The 16,455-nt window shown below is 40.5% G+C and overlaps 2 protein-coding genes across 2 annotated transcripts in view; one reads left to right on the top strand and one right to left on the bottom strand.

The window, feature by feature from the left end:
• LOC138167875 (zinc finger protein 271-like) overlaps positions 1 to 843 on the bottom strand; it is a 31,393-nt gene extending 30,550 nt beyond the window's left edge. The window contains exon 1 of the mRNA XM_069096855.1: positions 628 to 843. The gene's annotated coding sequence lies outside the window, so the exon portion shown is untranslated. The remainder of the gene's footprint in view (positions 1 to 627) is intronic.
• The window catches only part of LOC138167878 (large ribosomal subunit protein uL2), a 241,962-nt gene that overhangs the window by 75,132 nt on the left and 150,375 nt on the right, over positions 1 to 16,455 (top strand). The gene's annotated exons all lie outside the window — the stretch shown is intronic.

Raw genomic sequence — 16,455 nt, forward strand, 5'->3', positions numbered from 1 at the left:
GGTCTTTAATTAGGAGGCTAATAATGGTCCAGAAAATCAACGAGCATTTATTGAGCACCAACTACATAGCAGGCAAGGTACTAGGAACTGAGAATAGAAAGAAGTGAAACAGTCCCTGCCCAGGGGGAGCTTACATTCAATGGGGGAGGCAACACGTACAAATATAGGTGCATACATATATGGCGCTGGGAGGAGAAAGGACAGGAAAGGCCTTTTACAGAAAGGTGGTGCTTGAGTCAAGTCTAGAAGAGAATCGGGAATTCTAGGAGGAGCAGGGAGGAGAGAAAGTATATTTCGGCCACGGGGAGAAGGCGGGGCAAAGGTGGGTAGATGGGCAATGCTGTGCGTGGATGAGGCACAGTGAGTCAGGGTGAGAGCCGACTGTGGGAATGAAAAGAGGCCTCCTCCACGAAGCCTTCCCAGATGCTCCGGCGATGAAGCCCCACTTCCCCCCTCACCCTGTCCCGGATTCTGGTCTCGGGAATGCTCTGCCCTGAGGAGTGTTTACCCCTGCCTAGGATGCTATCCGTGCCCCTCCCCCCATCAGCATGGAGCTCCCTGCCAGCAGGGCCCGGAGACCCCGTGGGCAGAGGCGCTCCTTGACCTGCCCCGCCCGCCCAGACTCACCCACAGCCTGAAAGCCTACACGCGCGGAATCACAACATCCCAGTGCGGCCTGGAAGTGACAATACAGCCCTCCCGGTGGGACCTCGCTTTGTCCCGGGACGGAGGCGAGCGGAGAAAGGCGTCTCTGGCCCACCGCACCCCCTGCGCCAGGGGAAAGAGCTGTAAGCGAGAGTGGCCACCGAGACTGTGACTCCTCCTGGAGGCCTAGAGCGGCCCGAGGCCAGCCGAGGGCCCGGATTGGGCGGCTCCCGAGGGCGGGGTACCGGGGCAGCACTTCCGGCCGGGGAGGGCGACCTCAGGAGGGGTGTCGGAGGCCCGTGGGGCTCAGCCGTAAGGTGTCTGGCTGCGGAGCCGCCTCCGAGTCTCCTCCTCCTGCGTCGCCTGGGAAAAGTGGGTGAGTCCAGCTCGTGCCCCGAGATCTTGGGGTGAGATGGCCTCCGGAGCAGAGGGAGAGCCCGAGCGGGGTGGGAGAAGGTCTGGGGAGGGAACCCCAAAGGGGAGCATGCCCGCTACCCGGGCTGTGGCCTGATCCCAGGGGCCGTGGAGACGCGACCGTCCCTGCCCAACGTCTCCCTTCATCCATTACATTCCTCTGGAGCTTGCAGTCCTCCAGCCCCCCCCCAGATCTTCTTCGCACTGTTTAGCATCCCTTCCCTATCTTGTGACTCAAATGCAAGACTTTCCATTTATCCTTAAATTTCAGGTTCTTTTTGGGACGAGATTCTGGCCTGTAAGGATTGTTTGGTTCCACAGTGTTAGCTCTGTAATAGATAAACAAACGTGATGAGCCTGTCATCATCCATTTCTTTCTCCAGATTAGATTGCACAAGGCCAAGCACAGATCCCTGGGGCACTCCACTAGAGACCTTCCAAGTTGGGATCAAACTGCTCCCAACTATTTTTGGAGTCCCCTAATTTTGAGTCCACCCAATTGTACCATCATCTCTTTATTTTGTTAACAGGGATAGTTTGAAAGACTTTTAATGATGCTTTCCCGGGAATCTCTTTTAAATCTGTGACATTGTTTTGATATGCCAGTTTAGTTAACCCTGTCAGAAAAGGAAATGTTAGCCTGTTAGTGAAGCCATCCATGCAGGTTCTTTGTTTCACCATTTCCTTTTCTAGCAGTTAACTAACCGTCCCTTTAATAGTGTAGTCCTCGTTTTCACCAAGAGTTGCTCCCACTTATTCAATAGATGTTTGTTTTTCTCTAAAATTGAGATCTATTTTTCTTTATTTCTAACTTTTTCCCATTTAGTTACTTGTAATATCAATGTTTAAAACTAGCATTTATGTATCAATTTAAGGTTTGAAAAGTGCTTAATTTTTTATCGCCATATTTTATGACTAAGGAAACCGGCAGATAGTTAAGTGACTTACAGATGGGCATTTTTATAGCATTTTATAAGGCACTTTAAGATTTTAAAAGTTCTTTATCCTATCTCCATCCTTTTACATTTGAGGAAATTTAGGCAGATCGAGGTTAAGTGACTTGCAGATAGTAACACATTTGGTAGCATTTTATATGTGCATTTATATAGCACTTTAAGGTTTGCAAAGTGGTTTATGTATTATTTCCATCCTTTTACAATTAAGGAAACTGAGGAAGATAGCAGCTAAGTGACACACAGATGAGTGTCTGAGGCAATATCTCAACTCTGGTCTCTGACTCCTAATCCAGCACTCTCTCCACTGCCCACCCGTGATCTTGTGTGAGGTGGAAACTGAACTTTCCATTCCTACTCTGTCATCCAGTTTTTCCAACAGGATTCATTGACTTCTCCATTAAAGCTTTATTTGACACCCCATCATTTCATGGATAACCAGGGTTCTAGTGAAGTAAAAGCTTTGGCAGGTTATATCAAGCATTAAAGACTTTACCTCCCTCATGGTAGACACATCTGTGTAGGTTCAGAAGGAATCATCACTTGGTTAGCTCTGCATAGAAATAGCATGCTGTAATACAGTAATTTTAAATTCAAGTAGAAACAAATGTCTGCCTGCATCATATTGTCTTAGAAAACCACAATTAACGTTACTTATGTTTTATTGTATTTTTTCTTAATTTTGTTAAACATTTCCCAATAATATTTTGGTTTGGTTCCTGCTGCACTGTAGTTTGACCCCTCTGATGCTAGACTCACAGTCAAGAAGATCTGAGTTCAAATATAGCTTCAGACACTTACAAGCTATATGACCCTGATCAGGTCACTTAGCCTCTCTGGACCACAGTTTCCTCAACTGTATAATAAGATGATTTGACACAGTAACCTATAAGTTCTCTTCCAGCTCTCAAGCTGTGATCCTACATATATACAAAATAAAAATAAGATGAGTGGTGGGGGAGGGATGTACTAGCAGATGAGAGAATTAGAAAAGACCAGCTGTAGAAGGTGCCACTTGAGCTGAATTTTGAAACCAACTAAATAATCTAAAGATGAAGGTGATAAAGGAAATGCATTTTAGTCATGAGGACAGCCTGTGCAAAGTCCTGGAGACAGAACATCAAAGGCAGGTTGGCTAGACCCTAAAGTGCACAAAGGAGAGTAATTGAATATAATTAAACTGGAAAGGTATGTGAGAGATGAGTTGCAAAGAACTTTAAATGCCAAACAGAGGAGTTTGTATTTAATCCTAGAAGTCATAGCAAGCCAGTGCAGATGATCTTGTAGTAAAGTGATTTGGGATTTAGGAAAAATACTTTGACAGCTGTCTAGAGGTCAGATTGGAGAGGGGAAATATTTCAGGCAGTGCACCAGATAGGATGGTATTGTAGTCATTCAGGTAAAAAATGAGGAGGCCATGAACTGAAGTGATAGATACCTTGTAAATAGAGCAAAGATGAAGACTTAAAGAGATGTGGTGGGTTTGGAAATGGCTTGGCAACTAATTGATTATTTGGGTGAGGGAGAATGAGGAGTCAGAAACAACTCCTAGGAAATAATGAAAGGGGGAAAGAAGGGAGCCTACCAATAACAGAACTCAAACTATATTACAAAGCAGTAATCATCTAAACCAGAAGTGTCACACTCAAAGACCCCAGAACTTGGGGGAAATGTAATTGGGAAATGTTTAACAAAAAAAGAAAATACAACATGATATAGATAATGTTAATTTGTGGTTGTTTTCTAGGTCATGGGGCCCTTAGGTGCCTGTTTCTATTTGAATTTGACGTCACTGATCTAAACAATTTGGTGACAAAAAAATAGAGAAGTCAAACATTAGAACAACTTTGGTATACAACGTACATAAATATACACAGTAGTGTGCTCAATAAACACAAAGACCCCCAGTTATTTCAGTCATGTTCTCCCTATTTGACAGAAACTACTTGGAAAACTGGAAAGCAGTCTGGCCAGAAATTGGTTATAGAACAACATGTGAAACTGAATATAGCAATATAAACCTCACATGGATACCTAACTTGAGCATAAATGGTAACATAAGCAAATTAGAAGAGCAAAGGAGAAATTAAGAATTCATGACCAAAGAATAGAGAAGATCATAGAAGATAAAATGGACAGTTTTTAATCATGTAAATTTTTAAAAGTTTTTGCACAAAGAAAACCAATGAAGTTAAAATTAGAAAAGAAATAGGTAACTAGGAAAAAAATCTTTACAGCAAAATTCTCTGATAACTTTATGAAGTTTATAGGGACAAGAATTATTGCCCAATACCTAAAGAATTAAAGAGGCAGTTTTCAAAAGAGAAATCCAAGTTATCAACCACATAAAAATGCTCCAAATAACTGATTTTTAGAGAGTATATATTAAAGCAACTTGGACATACCATGTCACACCCATCAGATGGGCAAAGATCACAGAAATGAAAAATGATTACACTCTTAGTGGAATTGTAAACTCATTCAGGCGTTTGTTCTGTAAAGCAATTCAGAATTGTGCTTCCAAGGTCATTGAATTGTATGTTATCTCCTCAGGGAAATTATAAGCCATCAGTGTTCCAATGATTAACTCACTAGCAGTAAAATTTGAAGAAGAGAGAAAAAAGATGATCAATAAAAAGGCAAAAAGTGGTAAAAGACCACAGAATCATAATATTTAAAAGGATGAAAGGGTCTTTGAGACCAAGTGTCTAATTTTTTTCATTTTACATAGAACATTGAATATTAAGGTCACAAAGTGTCAGAGATGGAAGTATGTAATTATAAGGGTGTTTCAGATAACCTATCCAGTGATACTGCTATTACATTTATATCCCCCCCAAAAAATCAAAGAAGGAAAAAAAGGACTCATACCTACAAAAATATTTATAGCATCTCTTTTTGTAGTAGCAAATGTTAGGAGTGCCCAGTAAAACTTTAGCAAAAACTGCATGAACTGAAAGACAGATTCTTTGAAAGGTGAAGGAGAAAGCCTTCAGATATAAAATGACATTTTCCAGTCCTAAATGGCTGGGAAGTTAGAATACCTTAATTGCATGAAAAGGCCTTCAAGACTGCTCACAAGGAAGAAAGACTATAGGACTGGCCAACCTCATCACATTTCCTTGCCAAGTGATCACTCCAGAGCCCCAGCTCTGAGGGAGTCAGGGGGAAGAAACTTCGCTGTTCATAAGTTATGGGTAGTTCTCTAGCTGAAAAAACCTTATAACATTCCCTCTGAAGAGACCATAAACTGTTGCTCAGTGTTTGAAGTTTAAAATATTAAATATTACAACTGCCCATCCCAGGATACCAGCAGACCCATTCAGCAGAGATACTACACCCTGAAAAGAGCCCAGTGGCAGAGCAACCTGCTTTGGCCTAACCTGGCTACAGCTCCCTGTCCGTAAAGTGGTGTAATGGGAATGTAAATTTGAAGATCTTCCCTGCCCCTAGGCTAAAGTACACCTGGAGCCTGGGGTGGGAGGCTTGTTTTTCAGTAGATACTTCTTGATTGGCCATTGAGTCCATAAGGTTGTTACAGTCTCTGAACCAGGAGAAGGCTATATAAGCCCTGATGTGTAGCTTTGTTTTGGGGCTCACTTTGAGAAGTGTTCTGTGATTTGATATGGTTTCTGGGAAGCCTTTGTCCAGAGCCCTCCGGCTTTGAAAAACCCAGATGTTGATTTGGTATGGATGTAATGGTTGGACAGTTTGGAAAGCTGTCTACTTGATCTGTTTCTGTCTTGATAATTCTGCCTGTATACTTTGAAGTTCAGGGTGCTGACCTTTTTCCCCTGAACAAGGTAAACGATATATGTTTGACTGATTAAAGTAAGCTTGTTTAACCCATTTTGAGTTGCTTTCCTTTATCAAAGCAGATCTAAGAACCTGTGTGAGCAACCACCCTTGGGGACAGCTGGGGTGCTTGCTGCTACAAGTGGCCTGCCTTATCTGGGAGTCATCTGCTTAGGGATGATATTTAAATCTATGGTAGTTGATGAAACCATGAGGAGAGTATAGCAAGAGCCCAGGACATATCCATGGTTAGTGGATAGTGACATGGATTTCAGGATTACAAAGGAATCATTTATATTTAAATAGTTATAAAGATTTTTTTTTTTAACATTCATGGACCTCAGGTTAAGAAACCCTGTTTTAGGAGAATATGCTCAACAGTGTCAGATGCTACAAAGGTCAAGAAGATGAGTACTGAGAAAACTATTGGGTTTGGCAATTTAAAGATTATTGGTAATTTTGGAATGAGCAGTTTCACTTTGAGAGGGATTTCTTGTGGATTGTGAGGTCCTCTTGTTTTTGTTTGCAATTGGCATATCCCTACCTTTACCAAAGATGGTTTTGATTCAGGATCACCAATACCTTCCCCCCTCTCCACCCTATTTTTCCTTCTTTTTTCTTTGTTCATCTGAAATATCCTCCTAAAGTAATTATATACTTAGACATCCAACTTTGACGTTTTGGACTTTGTATTATATACCTTTTTATATATTATATATGTATTCATATGTTAGGTTGTATTTTTTATTTTATATTATATATATATAATTTGTATTTATATATTGTGTGTAAGTATGCTTTCTATATATCTCAGTTTTCTCCACTGTAAAGTGGGGGAATTAGACATTTAGTCTCAAAGATATTTCCTTCTCCTAAACCTGACAGTTCCATGGTCTTTTACCACCTTATGCCCTTTTGTTGTTCATCCTTTTCCCTCCTTCTTCAACACCTACTGTTACACTCAATTTAATAAATGGAACACTGTTGGTTTAGTCATTTCTGTGGGGAGACAATCATAGCGGCTAGCATTTTTGTAGTTTTAGGGTTTTACAATATCTCATTTTGCCCTCATGACAACTCCAGGAGTTAAGTGATTGTCCTCATTTTACAGATGAGTAAACTGACACAGTAAAAGTTTTGCCCAGGGACACAGCAGTAAATGGGTCTAAAGCCAGATTTGAATGCAGGTCTCCTTGTTTCAAGGGCTAGGGTTCTATCCACTAGGTCACACCTGTCAAGTTTATATACATTACATTTATCTACTCTTTCAGACTTCAACTTTGTTATTACTAGCCAGTTTTATATATCTGTTTTAGGTATTCATCTCTCTGAGGTGCAATGCAACAAACATTGTTAAGTGCCTACTATGTGTCACCAAAAAAAGTGCCTACTTTTTGCTACAAAAACAGATAAAAATGAAATCATCCCTGTCCCCAAAAAACTTTCATACCACTTAATGGAAGATATAGAAAGAAGTAAATATGAAGTATAAATGGAGAGCAGGTAGCAACTGAGGGGAATGGGAAAGGCAGAAAAAAGGTAGGTCCCAGAGCTGATCTGTGGGGGTGAGCCAGTCACTGTCCAGCTCACATCCAGAGCATCTTTGGAAGACTGCCTTTATTACTCCGTGAATTCTTTGAGCTCATTTTGAATGTTATTTTATTTATTTTTATTTCAAACAAAATGATTAAGTTTATTTGGATCAGTACTAATGCTTGAAATTTCTTTTGTCTTTCCTGGGTTTTGTGGAAAAATCTGTTGAGATACTGTTGGTTTTTGCTGTTAACTTGGAGGAATTTTTTTTTTTAATTTTTCTGTTAACTTGAAGTTTTTCATCACTTAAATTGTGAAGTTTTATGTGAATGTACCAGAATGAGTTGAAATTTAAGTTCCAGGGGTGGCCAGGTGGCTCAGTGAGTAAGAGCACCAGCCCCAGTGTCAGGATGACCTGGGATCGAATCCGGGCTCAGATACTTGGCACCACACCCAGAAATAACTGGCTGTATAACCTTGAGCAAGTTACTTAACCCCAATTGCTTATTTTAAAAAAAAGGGAAAAAAAAGAAATTTAAGTTCCTTGTTGGGGGCTTTGGGGATTCCTTCCATTTGCAGGGCAATACATGGTTTTGATAATTTGGGGAAGTGTTCTTGAATAATTTCTTATTGTGTATATTTCATCATGCAGAATCTTTCTTTTTTAGTGTGTTTGTCAGCACCAGTAATTCTGAGATTCTTTCCAGACCCGCAACGTTTTCCTCAATTGTTTCCAAATCTTTTTCCAGTTATCTTATTTCCTGAGTTCATTTTTCCACTTCAACTGCATTATCTATTGTTGTTTTGCTAGCATTCATTTTTGTGTGTGTGTCTAATGAGATCTTTAGGCCCTCTTTATGGTTTGTTTGTTTTAACTTTTCTCATTCTGTGATTTCTTAGCTACATTCAGTGCTTTAATTCCTCTCATGATTTTGTTTTAGAAGTTGGAATATTCCTTGAATTCCATTAATGTATTTGAACATCTCTTGGAATTTTCTTACCTTGTCTCCGATGAAACTCTCAGAGATTTTTTATTCATTCTATTGTCTTTTTAGCCAGTTTAATTTCCTCATAACTCTCTCTCTCCCCTCCTCTCTCCTTCCTTCCCTCCCCCCAATTTTGTTGCTTTTTGTTGTTTTTCCTACTACCAGGCAGTAAAGTGCCTGACTCCTTTCCCATCTCCCGCGACATCATCTCCCTAGGATTGAAGCTTTTCCTACAAATATATACTGGGTCTGCTGTATAGAAAGTAGAATGTCTAATCTCTAGTCTCTGCTCTTGAGTAGCTGTTCTATACTTGAGAAGACAGGTATTGGGTTTCTGATTCTAAATGAATGCCTGGAAAATCAGGAGGGCCATAGAGTCTTTGGATTGGAAGGTATCTTATAGATTAGATAGGACAGTCTTCATACCTCATTCAGCAGAGTCCCTTCATGACAGATGATTATCCCGCCATTGTCATTCAGATATCACTACCTTCTAGAGCAGCCCATTTCCTTGTGGGACAGCTTGAATTGTTTCATATTCTTCAGCTGAGCAAGAGTATGGTTTGTGATCTATATCCACTGATCCCTGGAACTACTTAGAATAAGGTAGATCCCTCTTCCATATGACAACCCTTTAGATATATAAAAATAGTTCTTGTGTTTCTCTACAGTGTTTTCCTTTATAAACTGATTTTGCCAGTTTCTTCAATATTGCCAGACTCTCCCTAATCTGGCTTTGATCCTCTGGCCACTCTTAACTAGTTGATGTCCCTTTTAAAATGCAGCAAGGAGATGTGAACATTATAGTCTATATTTGTTTCAACCATTGAACAGTAGGGTCGCCTGTTACCTTTTAGATACCCTAATTTAATTATTGTAGCTTTTTTTGTTGCTCAGTCATTCTTCAGTCATGTCTGACCCTTCATTACCCTATTTGGGGTTTTCTTGCAAAGATATTGGAGTGGTTTGCCATTTCCTTCTCCAACTCATTTTACAGATGAGGAAACTGTAGCAAACAGAGTTAAGTGACTTGCCAGGGTCACACAGCTAGTAAGTGTCTGAGCCCCCATTTGAATTCAAGATAAGTCTTCCTGACTCCAGCCTTGACATTCTGTCCACTGAACCATCTATGTGCCCATTATTATAGCTTAATAGTAACTATTTTGGCATCATACCACTGTTACTTTATACTAGCCTGCTGCCCACTAAAACCCCCAAGTCTTTATTTTAATGTTTTTTTTAATTCATTATTTATTAGCATTCTTTTCATTTTAAATTTTGAGTCCTGAATTTTCTTCCTTCTACTCCCTCCCCCATCCACTTAGAAAGCATGCAATTTGAATCTGTTATACCTGTGAAAATCAGGCAAAACATGTTTCCATATTAGCCATATTTCTAAAAAAGACAAGAAAAAGAAAGTGAGAAACTTCAGTTTGCATTCAAGAGTTCATCAGTTCTCCCTCCAAAGGTAGGTAGTATTTTTTTATTATGAGTTATTTGGAATTGTCTTGGATCATTGCACTGATAAGAGTAGCCAAGTCTTTTCGCAGTTGATCATCATTACAACATTGCTGTTGCTATGCGTAATGATCTCCCGGTTCTTTTCACTTCACTTTGCATCAGTTCATTAGGTCTTGCATGTTTTTTTCTGAAACTACTTTCTCATCATTTCTTAGAGCACAGTAGATCACAATCATAGGCCACAATTTGTTTGTCCATTCCCCAACTGATGAGCATCCCCTTGTTTTCCAATTCTTTGCCAACGCAAAAAGAACTGCTATAAATATTTTTGTACATATAAATCCTTTTCCTTTCTCTTTGATCGTTTTGGGATACAGACCTAGTAGTGGTATTTCTGGGTCAAAGGGTCTGCACAGTTCATAGCCCTTTAGGCCCCAAATCTTTTCTAAAGGAGCTGTCCTTTTGAAAGGATTTCCCCATTTTAAACTTGTGCATTTGATTTTTTTTTTTAAGCCATCATCCTATAAATTGTGGCTAGATTAATTTTTTTTTTTTTTTCAAAAGAGTCCAATTGTCATTCCCCTGTTCAGAAGTCTCCATCTGCTCCTCCCAAGCTCCTTATATGGGCCTCCCGGGGCCTCTGTTTTTGGCTGCACAGAGCACTCCTGCGGTGTGGAAGTAAAGAATTCTGGCTCTGTGACAGAACTTGATCTCAAATCCTTGCTCACCCCTTAATCTTAGGCAAGTCACTTACCTTGTGGGGGCCTCGGTTTGCACAGCTGTAAAATGAAGGAGGCAGAATAGATGGCCTAAAAAGTGACATATAGCTCTAAGTCTTGGAGCTTATGAATTTTAACTCTTCCTGCTAGGGGCTCTTAGGTAGGATAGTAGAATAGACTGCTGGATTTAGAGTCAAGAAGGCCTGAGTTTGAATCCTAACTCAGATGCTAAACTAACTTTATGACTCTGGACAAGTTATTTAACCTTTACTTGCCCCAGTTTCCTCATCTGTAAAATGAGGAGGTTGGACTCAGACCTCTAAGGTCCTTTCCAGCTTTAAGTCTCTGATCCCATGACTGTGGGTTTAGATATAGTAGGCAAGGCTCACTGTTGAACATTGTCATAATCAACATTCATCCCTGGTCATAATTATAGTTGGTATGGTACATGGTCTCACACCATCAGTAACCATATAATGCAGGGATTCTTAGTCTTTTTTGTGTCATGAACTCCTTTGAAGGACCGATGAAACCTATGGACATCTTCCCAAAATATATTTTTTAAATGCATAAAATATGTAGGATTTCTTATGAAATTATATTGAAATGGTTTTTAAATGTTTTAAAAAAAAAAACATTAATGGATCCCAAATTAAGAACATCAGATCTAAAACTTTGACAACAACCTAAAGGGTCCTGTAGTCCCTTGAATTCCACATAGGGAGGGTTGTATTCCCAAGCCTGGTTGAATCTTAAGCCTGAACTGCCCTCCTTTCTTCTTCTTTCTCTTCTTTCTCTTCCTTCAGCTCAGTGTGACTTTAAGGCTTCCCACCCACCTCCAGAAGAAAGTCTAGGAGACCAGGCAGGCAACCAAGCTTCTACAGAGTAGCTACCAGGTGAGCTCTTCTTAAAATTCCTGTGCCTCTTTGGCTTCTGTGTAACCTTACTTCCTTCTCTCAGCATAAGCTGTTTTGTCCAGGAACTCCTCAGGCAGAGACTTGAATCCCAGTTCTGTCCCTCAAAAGACTGGACTAATCCTAGGGATGAGGACCTCTATACAGAATTAGCCTTGGTTCCCTCTGTACTCTCCCTTGCACATATATTAGATCTAAAAACATATGCCTTAGGGCTACCTCTTAGAGCTATTTGAGTGGAGAGGATACTTTTTTTTTTTTAAGCAATTGGGGTTAAGTAACTTGCTCAAAGTTACACGGCCAGTTATTTTGTGTGGGTGCCAAGTATCTGAGGCCAGAACCCATCCCGGGTCTCCCAACCTGGGGCCCGCACTTACTCACTGCCCCACCTGACTGCCCCATTTTTTTTTTGAGGATATTCTTAAACTAGGACATCTCTAATTCCACTCTCTCCCATCACTCTCTTAAGAAACAGCCTTTAAACTTTCTTAAAGTTGAAGGATGTGGCTATAAATTCCACTGGGAGAAATAGAATGTTTTGGATTCTGCTTGGAGGGAATTTATAGAGAGACATGATTCTGAAAATGTGGTTTTCCTAGGTCAGGGCTCTGGTGAGTTTCAGAGTAAACTTTTTATCTTCCTACTTTGTGTCAAGTGGGAGCTGTTGTGCTTGGACCCAAATCAAAGATTCTCCATCGTATCAGAACTTAAAGTCATGGCATTGTTGCTTTCTGAACCCAGGTAAATATCAGAGAATACCCAAGTATTCCCAAAATCATAGAACTTAAAAGCAGAAAGGGCTCTCAAAGGCCACGTAGTCCAACCCATATTTAACTGAAACTCCTCTCCTGTATCCCTAAGAAGTTACTGCCCAACCTCTGTTCAGAGACTTCAGAGGAGAGTATCACACTGCCTCCCAAGGAACACACCCCACTGTGGCCTAGCTCTAATTGTTAGGAAGGGTATTTTGTTGTTGTTTTACCAGACTTCTCCTGTCAGACAATCATTTATTAGGTGCCTATTATGCACCAGGCACAGGGGATACGAAAAAAGGAAAAAAACTGCCCCTTTTCCCAGGGAACTAACAGTTTAATGGGGGAAACAATGTGCAAACAACTGTGTACAAATTTTAGGCCTGTCTTTCCTTACTCTGAACCCTTTGAAATGCTTCCTCTAAAATTACTATCATTAGCTCTGAAGGGAGGAGTGGCACTATGGTAGATAGGCTAAGGTTTCTGTTTTTTCTAGCTCAACAGCCAGTTATATTTTGTTGGCCAGAATCAGACCTAGGGTAACATTTTTCTCTTGTCTCATTCTTCCTTTGAAGAGTGAAATTATTTAAGGCAAGTCACAAGCTTAACTACTGCATTATTTTTGACAGTGAGTACCAGCAGATATCTGGATAGATGACATTCTCCTTTCTTTGTGCCAGAATCACCAATTACCTGATGCTAGTCCTTTGGAGAACAAGATTGTGAGGCCCTGTCTGGACTACATGTAGGATTTCCTTGGGTCTCCCTGCTCATTGTTCTTCTCTTCCCACCTGCCTCCCCAAGGCTTAGGATTGAGCTCAGGACAATTCATTATGTCCTAAGGACAAACCATCAGGCCCCCATTTCCTTTCCACAAGTAGAATTTCCAGTGTCTAACTAAATCTGATGTAATCATATATGGACCTGAGAGGAAAGAGATCCTGAAAGGTAAGTGAATGAGAACATTTCTTTCAGTCGTTGAACATGCATTTTCTGGGCATCTGCTATTTGCTTGGCTGTGCACTGCCCACTATTGTGGCTCTCTAGTTAGAGGAGGTAGGAAGGTCCAGTTGCTTTTGAGAAAGGATCTGATCTCTAAATCCCCACCAAATGGAAGCTCTTGCTTATTCAAACCCTCAAAGAGATCCCACAGAATTTAATCTTTTACTTGCTCTGACATCCTGAGGCTATTTGGAGCTAAATAGAATCCAGCAGTTGGTGTTGCTGAGTCTCGAATCACAGAGTAAGACTTAGAAAGGTGCTCCAAGGCCATCTTGTTCAGGAAACAACTTTTACAACATGTACGACGAGTGATAATCCAGCCTTTGCCTGGCAGCCCATTGCACTTTTGGAGAATTCTAATTATTAGGAACTTCTTCCTTAGATGAAGCCGAAAACTGCCTTTCCATAACTCTTCCTTTTTGCTCCTAGTTCTACCCTCTGGGGTCAAATAGAACAAGTCTTAGTGCTCTTCTATATTCCTCATTCCTTCAGCTAGTTTATATTTGCCATGTCCTGAAGATCCTTTACAATCCTCGTAATCCTTCTTGGGATATTCTCCAGTTTGATAAATATTTGTCGAATGAATCAATCAATCAGTGTCCTTCATAAATGTGCCCCAAACAGCATAGTACTCCAGATATGTGATATGATGATGGTAGAATACAGCAGCACATTAATATTCAGCCTGCCCTTGCCCAGTAGGATGTTAGCATCCTGAGGGAAGGCCATGTTTATTCATTTTTGTCCTTGTATACCTGACACCAATGATATTACAGGTTGTTTCTGAGCTGCTGTATCCTCTTCCTATGCCTAAGATGGTACCTTACACATGTCAGGCATAGGATGAAAATCCCTCGAAGTAATAACTAATAAAATCCAACAGTTATATAACATTTTAAAGTTTGCAAACCATTTTACAAATGTTATCTCATTTGATCCTCACCACAATAGCCATTCTGAGAAGGAAGGGATATTATCCCCATTTTACAGATGGAGCCTCAAGAGGTTAAATGAATTGCCAGGAGTCACACATCTAGTATCTGAAGTGGGAAGGGAGATTTGAACTCAGGTCTGTTTGACTCCAAGTCCAGTTCCCATAGTCACTGTGTCAATCTAGCTGCCCAATTGAATTTAATATCACATTGTTGATGCATATCAGACTTGAAATTCCACTAAAACTTCCAGATCTTTTTTGGCCAAGTGGCATCTAGATCTAACCTTCCCTAGGTGTTCCCTATGCCAGTGACTTCACAGCTCCAGACTAAAAAGAAGAAAGGTCAGCAAAAAATGCAGGGCCATTGCTTTGTTAGTAAATGCTTACAGACTCCCTTGTAATAATACATGCTCAAGTTGGGCCAGGCATAGAAACCAAGCTTAGTGCTCTGGAGGTGGCTAGCTTCAGCCTCTTCGATTGTTCCTGCTATTTCCATTTTTTTTTTTAAAGCAATCGGGGTTAAGTAACTTGCTCAAGGTTACATGGCCAGTTATTTCTGGGTGTGGTGCTAAGTATCTGAGCCTGGATTTGATCCCCAGGTCATCCCGACACTGGAGCTGGTGCTCTTACTTGCTGTGCTACCTGGCCGCCCCTATTTCCATTGTTTTTAAATGGAGCTAGTATTTGCCCTTCTCTGGCCTTCTTTTTTCCCTGGCACAAGGAGGTACTCAATGAATGCTCCCTGGATTCATCAAGGGCTGTCGGGTGCTCCTTGACTTATCTTGGCTTTCAATTCCCTTTTAGCAGTTTTTGTTCAGTCCAAAGGTCATTCTGTTTAGGAAGCAAAAGCTTTTGAACCTCTTTTCTCCAATATAGCATTTTTTTCCAAAAGGCTGTCTTTAGGGGCCTTAGCACTCACCAAGAGCTTCAGCTTATTCTGAGCTTTGGTGTTCCTGACATTATTCTTACAGGACTGTACTACACCCTTGTACCCATTTTCAGTTACCTGTCCTTGCTTCCACTTTCTTTATATGTCTTTTTAAGAAATTTAATTTGGTCTATGAGTTCCTTCTATGCATCCACAGTGTTTTCTTCTGACAACACCTCAATTTTTTCCTAATTGGAATGGTTTCTCATTGTGAAACAGTGCCTTGATAACATGTCCAGGTTAATAAGTGTGCTAATGCCGGCACACTTTTCTGAACCTTTCTGGAATACCCATTCTCTTATCCTGTATCCATAGATCTTCTTTGTTTTTAGTTACCCACAGTATATTTAGGAATTCATGTTTTTCATATCATTTATTACCTCTCAAATTTAGGAAAGTGATTAGGCTGTCTTAAGAACTCCAGTCATCACTTTGAAGATACTTTCTTAGAGCTACACAATACTAGGTCCCTTAGTACCATGAGGCTAGAAATTTCAAGAGCCAAACCATTTGGATCTGTTTGGCAAATTGCTTTTTATCCCTGCTGTACTGACTTGTTATTCCACTTACATTGACTCTGCCCTTCCTGCCTCAGATACAGAAGGAAAGCCTTTTGAAGTCTTTTCCTTCTCCTTAGAGTTGGCCGCTAGGTTTTCATCTTGATCCCCACTCTTTTGAGCAAACTGTTCCTTTGACAACAACGCCTAAATATTACCTTTGCTAAGTATGGTATTTCAACGTTTCATCTCTTAACTTTTTTCTTAGGCTCTTTGCCTCACTTGGATGTGAATTTAATTTCTTTGTTCACCCATGGGAACTTCCTAAACAAGTTTCCATCTGGTGGGCTTTTGAAGGTAGGAACCTTGGGCACAGGTCTCCAGCTGTCTTTTTCCTTTTCTCGCTGCCTCCTTCTAGGTAAGAGCAGTCCTAAGTAATAAGACATGAAAAACTCACCCTGTAAGCTGGACGGGTTATAGATTCCCTGGGAGATTATACAGTTCTTGTTCCATCAGGAAATAGGGATGGCATTTAGTTACTTATGCATATCTGAATTCTTTCTTTATATAGCATCCTCCCATCTACCCCACAAACATGAAGCTTGGGCATCTTGAACATAATTCAGTAAATATTTGCTAAGCCTCTACCATTTGCTAGGCACTAGGGTGCTTTGTCCTCACTTTGATGTTGTTTCATTGCCTAGAATGTAGAGGGGAGGACAGATTCAGTCCCAAGACTTAGGATCAGAGTTATGTGTGTTAGCAAAGCTGTCTGTATTCCTTAGGCTAGGTTGGGGCATATCCATATGAGCTAGAGGCAAAGCTATGAGCAGTTCAGGTGACTTTACTAAACTCTAAGATGTATAGTGATTGCATCATAAATTTGTAACAGAAAATGTATGATGTTATTCTTTTTTTCTAT

The sequence above is a fragment of the Petaurus breviceps genome, unplaced genomic scaffold (assembly GCF_028583685.1).
Source record: "Petaurus breviceps papuanus isolate PSGF00001 unplaced genomic scaffold, PetGlider_PUasm1.0 318, whole genome shotgun sequence".
Classification (NCBI taxonomy): Eukaryota; Metazoa; Chordata; class Mammalia; order Diprotodontia; family Petauridae; genus Petaurus; species Petaurus breviceps.